Source organism: Gossypium arboreum, chromosome 7 (assembly GCF_025698485.1).
Source record: "Gossypium arboreum isolate Shixiya-1 chromosome 7, ASM2569848v2, whole genome shotgun sequence".
Classification (NCBI taxonomy): Eukaryota; Viridiplantae; Streptophyta; class Magnoliopsida; order Malvales; family Malvaceae; genus Gossypium; species Gossypium arboreum.
The window spans coordinates 100,960,943-100,969,519 of record NC_069076.1 but is presented as its reverse complement, the minus strand read 5'-3'; positions in this window follow the sequence as shown (position 1 = coordinate 100,969,519).

Genomic DNA, 8,577 nt, shown 5'->3' with positions numbered 1-8,577 from the left:
ATTTTTAAACATTTTCAACTTCCCTAATTTATTTTATTTGTTTATTTTTTAGCGAGTTTGTTTCAAGTCATGGACACGACTATTGCCACGACAGAAATCCTATTCACAATAAAAAAACGAAATTGGATAATAATAATCAATCCATATGGATTCGACCCTACTACTCTTTACTATTATCCAGAGTTAATTTGTCGTAGAAATTTTTATTTGGTGGTTCCAGTGCCCATCAAATTTTGGCACCATTGCCGGGGGTTGGAAATATTTTTTTCTAATTTTTGTTTGTTTTCCTTATGACCAGGTCAGAACCAGGGATTCTAGAATTTGAGCCAAAAATAGAGAAGTTGGCCTGAAAACTGCGAAGAGAAGTTATTCGACGCGGTAAACGACCACATCCCGAGTTTGAAACAGAATCTTATACCAAGGACATTTTCTCACTCAACAAACCAGACGAAATGGCAAATCAAACTATACACTAACTCGCAACAGCACCAAATGAACAACAGTCACTGTGCATTACTTATTCGGTAGGAGAAACACTGTTTGAGTTGAAGTCGACCTTAATTCATCTCTTGCCCACCTTTTGTGAAATGCAAAATGAAAATCCCCTTACCCATCAATGACTCCTAGTACAATGCCTCCATAGTACTTCTACTTGGAATTTTCCTTCTATCTTTTTACGATCACTCATAATTTGATTTTTTTTTTAATTATTTAATGAGCTAACAAATTAATAGAGTTCGAGTATTGAATAATTGATTAGAATAACTCACAATACCTAATCAATTTTTTATTTATAATATTTAAGTAGTTTTCTTACTCGTGCAATTGTACTTGCACGAGCTTACTATATGTATAAATTAGACTTGATTAAAATTAATTTACATAAAAATAAAATTACTCATAAAGGATTTTTTCAAAAATGATTTAGACTTTTGGAAAAAAGTAAATTAATTTGTTGACTAATAAATAATTTTTATTGACCAACCCATTTTCCATAAAATAAACACTAAAAATACTATAAACATTTTTATAAATCATTTTCTATAAATCAAATACACCACATTTACCACAATGCGATATTATAATTGTTTTATTTTATTTTTGCATTACGAATATTCATCGTGCATGATAAAGATAACATTCAATGCGAATGCCAAAGCAAGACAACTCAAATAAAAACAAAAACACCTCCTAAGAGTAAGAGTATGGTAATTAGTTGCTGTTGTTGTTTTTATGAATGTGATTAGTTTAACTTAAAATTAAACAAATGAGCTTAAAATTATACAAGATTAGTCTGACTCTGACGTACATTTCCTGATGATTGGCGGTCCGTCCTAATATATAATTCAAGGTTTGACCATCTGTGCATTAAATGTCCTTGTATTCCTTGAACGCAAAGGAAGTTTCATTGGTAAAACAAAGGTGTACAATTTTTCCTTATACCCCAATTTCTCCTCATCGATCTCTCTTCTCTTCTCTTCTTCCCTCTAACAAACTACCATCAAATTGACCATGGAAGCTACCCCTTCTCTCACTCCCACCCCATAAGCTCTCACTGATCACAATATTCCACTTTTGCCTCTCCATGCATGCTCTCCTCTTAAAACTTCAACCTTCTCCCTTCTAGCCAATAGCTATGGCCGTGAAATATACCCAGCTGCATCTTTTCAGTGTCATTCTTTGGCTGTCTTTGTATCTCTTATTCTTTGGGTGGTGCCATTTATTGGACATTAGTCACCAAGTATCCACTTCTCATCATCATCGTCATCACAACCGTAAAGTCTTGGCTACCAAATTTGACTTCACTCCATTTCTACATCACAAGCATCAGAGTCAGGTTCCAGTTGCCCATCCTCAACCTTCCGGCAACGACATCGACCCACGTTATGGGGTTGAAAAACGCCTTGTTCCTACTGGTCCAAACCCATTGCATCATTGAGGTTTTCTTCTTCCTTTTCCTCTTCTCTTGTATCTAAATCTATTTTTGTTTTTTTTTTCTTCTCATCAAAAAACAAGAAGAAGAAGAAAAAAAAGAATATGTAATATGAAATTGTTAATTTGGTATGACCTCCATACTTGTTCAATGTCCATAAACCATATAATTGAGTTATAGTACTGAAGTTGGATCTCTCTTCTTCTTCTTCTTTTTTACGTTTTTTGGGATATTTTTTTTCCATTTTACATGCAAATAATTTATTGTTTTATTGCATTTTTTGTTCTGTGCTGTCAAGAAACAACTGGAGCATGAGTAGTTATGACGGCACGGCTCACGACGGCAACCCAAATATTTGCGACTCTACCTATAACAAATTCCCACATTTAATTAAATTAGTTATATATTAATTATTAGGAGCTTAGTGAATAATTATAATTTATTGGCAATGGCATTTCTATAAAGGGTTGACTTTTTGATAGAGATCTATCAAAATATTAAATTATTTATCTAGAAAAATAAATGATAGTTTATTTAAATTCCAATATCTACAATAAAATAAAAATAGTTACATTAAATTTAAAAACGATATTATTAAACAAAAATTCATCTCTCCTCAGAAAAAAAAAATCACATTTAATAAATGAAAATTTCAAACTAAAATGTCCATGGAGTTAACCATACACAACATTGGATGCTGAATCGGGTTTAAATACATCCAGTATAGTCAAATTCTTATGGTGTGTTTGTTGTACTTAAAAGGGTCATTTACTTGAGCTCTAAGTCCTTTTGAATTTCAATATGGTTGGTATTAGGTAATTGAAAAGTTTTAAAATGTTAAACTACTTCTTTCTCTCTTTGGACTTGAGGAATCAAATAACCAATCACTCCTTTTGCTCTTTCAAAGCTACATAATCAAACATAAAATCTCTCTCATATTTGAATTACAACCCAACTAATTCTCACTTTTACAAACCAAATTCCAACAAAAGCTATTCAAGTTTAGATTTTTTTTTAAATTTAAATTTATAATTGACTTTTAGATGGAAAATATGAAATGTCAAATTATTTATAAAATAGAAAAAATTACTTAATATCAATGTTTAATATATCTTGACGTATTAATTTATACTTATTTAGTATTTACGTTTTTAGACTTAACTGGTACCTAAATTTAGGAACAGTAAGCAAATTTGGTATTTTCTTTTAGGTTCCTTACTAATGTTTTTAAAATAAGTTGATGACCAATAGCGTAATGACACGTGGTAATATAACATTTTAACATGTGACAAAAATTTAAAAATACAAATAAAAATAAAAAATATTTAAAATTTACAAATATAAATATATAATTTTTTATTTTTAGCACGCATCAAAATGTGAGTATGCTACATATCAACATGCTATTAGCCTTCGGTATCATGTCAATGTCACATCAAAATATTTTAATGTTGTTAGTAAATTACCAAGTTGAAATAGTTCCATATACATTAACCTAACATCAAAACCATTTCTGCCAAGAGACTCGAAACCATACATGTATCGTCATCCAAGGGGATCCAAAATAGTATAAAACTCGACACCACCAAAGCTAGAGGAGAGAAGCCTATGGCAACCAAGCTTCAACCTCCATAGTTTCTTCTCTTTGTGAACTAACTTCAGCCTATGTATTCTGATACTTTTTGCGTTGTATGACATCTCAAAGGGAAAAGCAAAAGAAAGCAACAGGAAAGTTAAAATTTAAGTTTATTTTTCATAAATAAATTCTATTTTTCGTCATAACTCAATTTTAGTTTTTTACCCATAGAGAGAATTAATTTCTTTAACTGGAAAGTTAAAATTTTTATTGTGTGTTTGGTTTGTGAATTAAGGCCTACTCTCTAAGCAAACTGAGAGTTCAAGTTCAAGAATAACGGAGAAAATTGTATTGGTTGAAAGTTAGAAATTGATTAATACTGCTAAGAGAAAAATATATGTAATATTTTGGTAAAGTTTATTGCTATAAATAACACAAATGGCTCGGTTTTTAAAAAAAAATTAAAATTCTGCTATGCAAAAAAAATCATTTACTAAATTAGTTTTTCCCATATTTATCGTATTAAAATTTATGCATACATTAATTTAATTGTCCTATTAAAGTATGACTACGATGACTAATTAATTTAATTATCACTTTAAACCTAATTATTTAATTTCATCCAATTAAATAATCCTCTAAAAAATTAAATTAATTTCTAAGTTATCTCAAAAATACATTCACTACTAATTGTAATTTATGTAATCTATTTCACAAACATTGTTTTCATCCATTTGTTAAGGCGGTTCTTATGATGCAATCTGTAAAGAGTTATCTTGAACTAGTGAAGGGACTAATCAAATATATATAATCAGGGCTTAAATATTTTTGTAATTAAATTTTGACTTTATATTTATCAATTGTGAATTATTTAGTAATGGGGTCAATATACTAAAAGTATCATTGTAAGTATCCAAATTTGCCCGAGCCTAATAAGCCCAAATCAGACAAAAACAAAAATAAACAAAAACCAAACTAAAATTAAAATGTCCATTTAAAACCCAAAGCCCAATTCCAAACCCAACAGACTTACCCAACTAGCCCAAAACTATTAAAAAACCTACGGGCCTGATAGGCCCACTACCTAAACTAGTTTCAGCAAAGTTGAAACCCTAACCCTTAGTGCGCCACTCTCCACGTGGTGTCGGCACCTTCTCCGCTGCAACGTTGCCACCGGCCTCCTCCACACTCTGACAGCACTTGCAAAACCAAAGCAACAAGCAAAACAAAAGCAGAGACAACGACAACAGTAGCAAACAGAAAACAAAATAGCAATAATATATTTTGTAATCAGCTATAAAGCCGAAAAGAAAACGGATGTAAAAAGGGGGGATTTTTTGATTAAAAAAAATCGATTCAGACATACAAATAATAATAATAAAAAGAGACAATTGAAAAAAAATCCAAAGGTGCTAAGGTCTTTTTATTCTCTCTTATTTTTCTTTCTTCAAAAACTGTTATTCATCTATTTCTTCTCATTTTCCTATTTTACGAAGTTATTTACATACATATATTAGAATGTAGTAAAAAAAGAGGAAAAAGAAAGTACCTGGAGCGTTCGGCCATCGTCCATGGCAGAGGAGTGGCGGTCATGGTGACGGCGCAGGAATGGGTTTCTTTTGAAACCCTAGCAGAGAAAAAAGGAATAAGCCTTTGAATTTATTTCTCAAAAATCGACTGGAATGTAAATTTTAATTTTTTTTTTGTTTAAATACCCTGATGAAACGGCGCTGTTTTGATGTTTGTTGTTCAGAGGCCAAAACGAAACCGTTTTGACCTCTGACCCGCGCAACCCGACCCGCTTGTACCTAGGATCCGCGTGTTTCTTAAGCGGAAGGGCTAATTTCACTTTCAGCCCTTCCGCTTTTTAATTAGCTTGTAATTAGGTTTCTTTTTATTTTTAATTTGGGCCTTATCATTTATTTCGTTTTTAATTTGGTCCCCCTGGTGCTGTGCGTTTTGGAGACCTGGAGTAATTTCGCTGTTAGTCCCTCTGTCTTGGCGCGCTTTTTATTTTGGCCCCCCGTTTGCCCTTTTCTTTTATTTATTTATAATTTATCCTTTCAAGTTTATTTTAGTTTCGATTTCATCCTTTATTTAATCAATTTCAATCCTTTTAGATTTTATATAACCTAATTTTTTTTATTCATTTGTCTTACTATTTATTTACCTTTGTTATATTCAAAGTTTTGTTTTCACCTAATACTTATTTATTAATTATTTATAACTATTATATTTTTATTTATTTATAGTTTGTTTCTTTAATTTTACTTAAGTTAAAATTAAGTCCTTATTTTAATTCGTTTATTTATTCATTTACTTTCTTGTTTATAAATTCATCATTCCCTTCGTTGCATTCATTCGCCTGTTTGTCTATTATCTGTATATGTTATTCATTTATTTTTATTTTTAATTATTGTAATTTGTTTATTTACTGTTTCTTTCATTCCTTTTATTATTATTATTTATTTGGTTTTATTTTCACTGTTATTGTTATCTTATTGCCTATTATTATTATTATTATTATTATTATTATATATAGTTTCACATCATATCCATAACTTCGTTTTTATTTTAACTTATTTATTTATTTTCTTTACTTAATATTTCCTTTGTTTCATTTTTATTTATTTTTACCTATTATTCTTTTTTTTTGTTTTGTCCTTCTATTTATTTATTTATTTATTTTGCTTATTTTTTATTCACATATTACTCTCAATATATTTTAAAAATTAGGTTTTATTATCATTATTGTTATTATCGATACTAGTATTACTTTTGTTGACATATTATTAATTTGTGTCATTATCATTGTTATTGTCTATACACATATATACATTGTGATGAATTAACATCAATGCCGTGTATTATTTTTAGCATTCAATATATTGTCATTGGTACTTCGAATGAACGTTGCACTATTATTATTAGCCATGTATGACTTTCAGATTTTAAATTATCTCCTTTTAAACATAATAGATTAAATTTATTTTTATTTTGTTAATTTCTTTTATCTAAGCTCATAAAAAAAAAGGATTTTTAGTAAAAGAAATATTCTGTATTTTAGAAATTTGAGAGATCGTGCCCTAACGTACTGGGTTTCAATTTTTCTCGTTTGATCCAAATAACCGAATAACCTTTTAAAATTAAAACATGTGAGTTTTGAAAATCAAAAGGCCAACTTATTCTCGAGGGTCTGAAATGTTGTGTCCTAACATACTGGATGTGACATTTTATTACTTCGGAACAAGAAGGTCTTTAGAATCCATTTCAATTTACTCAAGCAAATTCTTCGTAAAGATCAACATAAAAAAGAGATCGTATTCTAAATTCTTTTCGAGTTTTTAAATTTCGACATTAAGACGTTAATTAATCAATAGGTACCAATTTTGGGCGTTACGAGGGTGCTAATCCTTCCTCGTACGTAACCGACTCCCGAACCTGTTTTTTCAAATTTCGTAGACCAAAATCGTTGTTTTAGTAAATCAAAATGTTTTATTAAAATGACCAAATTTCTAGGTGATCTGATCACACCTAAACAAAAAAGACTAGTGGCGACTCCCATATTCTTTTATTTTCAAAAACCAAAGTCGATCCCCGTTTTTTCAAAAAAATGGTTTCGACAAGCATGACTAATCTCCTTATTATATATCATAAACAATAGCACCTATATTTCTATTTTTGGGAGCCAACTGCTTCGATAACCAATATAATAATCCCTTGAATCAATTGCTTCGTTTAATTCCTATGGACTATAAACAATTTAGATTACATGCTAATATAAGTTGTCTTATCGCATTATAATTTACTCATTATAATGGTTATAATGCAACTTTATATTAAATAAAACTTAGGTAATCAAAGATTTGCTTATACATTTTATGTTTCATTAAAAAAATCATTGAGGACAACCATACAAATATATATAATTTATTATATAAAACTTTGTTCATTCAATCAATTCGAAAATTGCAAGTAGAATGATGAAATCACTACACTAAAGGCACAAATCTGAACAATCACCTACTTACTTTAATGAAGTAAAGCCATACTTTGATACCCATAGGCTCCAAGATGTTTCTCAAAACTCTAAGACACCAAAGTATTGGTAAACGTATCCGCATTATTGTCTTCAAATGCAATTTTGACTACATCTTCTATTCAATCAACCACCGCCTCTTGTATAATATGATATTTGCAATTAATGTGTTTTTCCTCTTGTGATTTCTTGTAATTTCCTTAGTTTTAACTATTGCCACATTGTTATCGTGATACAATATGATAGTTTTTTCCATACTAAGAATGACTTAAAAGATCTATTGAAAACTCTCAAAATTTGACTGCCTCTTATATTGCGTTAGAAACAACCACATATTTTTATAAGTTCAAATTTAGTTCAAATGATGGTTTAGTGGCAAAGCCAAAGCATTTTTTTAGTGAAATTAAGTTATATATTTTATGAGAGTTAAAATGTAATTTCTTAATTTTAATAGCTTATATCTTTATAATTTTTAAAGAATTATATTAAAATTTTATCGTGAGAGTCAAAATATAATTTTACCAGTTACTAAATTAAAATATTGTAAAATTTAAAACATCAAAAGTGAAATTTACTAAATTAATTTGATTTTGACAAGTTCAACTTGATATGAAAAAAGAAAGAAGAAATAAACACCAAGGTATGCAGGGATTGAAGAAATTAATATGATTTACCACGTATGCAGGGATTGAAGGCAATATTTGAGATGTAGTTTGATAAATTAAAATTTTTATTGCTAAAAATTAATCATTATAGAAAAACTATTTAATAAGAAATTTTAATATTTAATTTTTAAATATGTTCGATAAAAATATTAAATAAAATATGTAGTTAATATCTACTTATGTTTAAATGATTAAATTAATTTTTAAATATATATTTAACATAAATCATCTCTTTACTTTGGTTAAAAATTAAATTTTATTTAAAATTATCTAAAATAATATAAAATACTATATTAATAAGGTGAAATTAATTTTTACTAACAATACAAACAATTTTATAATATAAATTTGGCACTTGTAATAT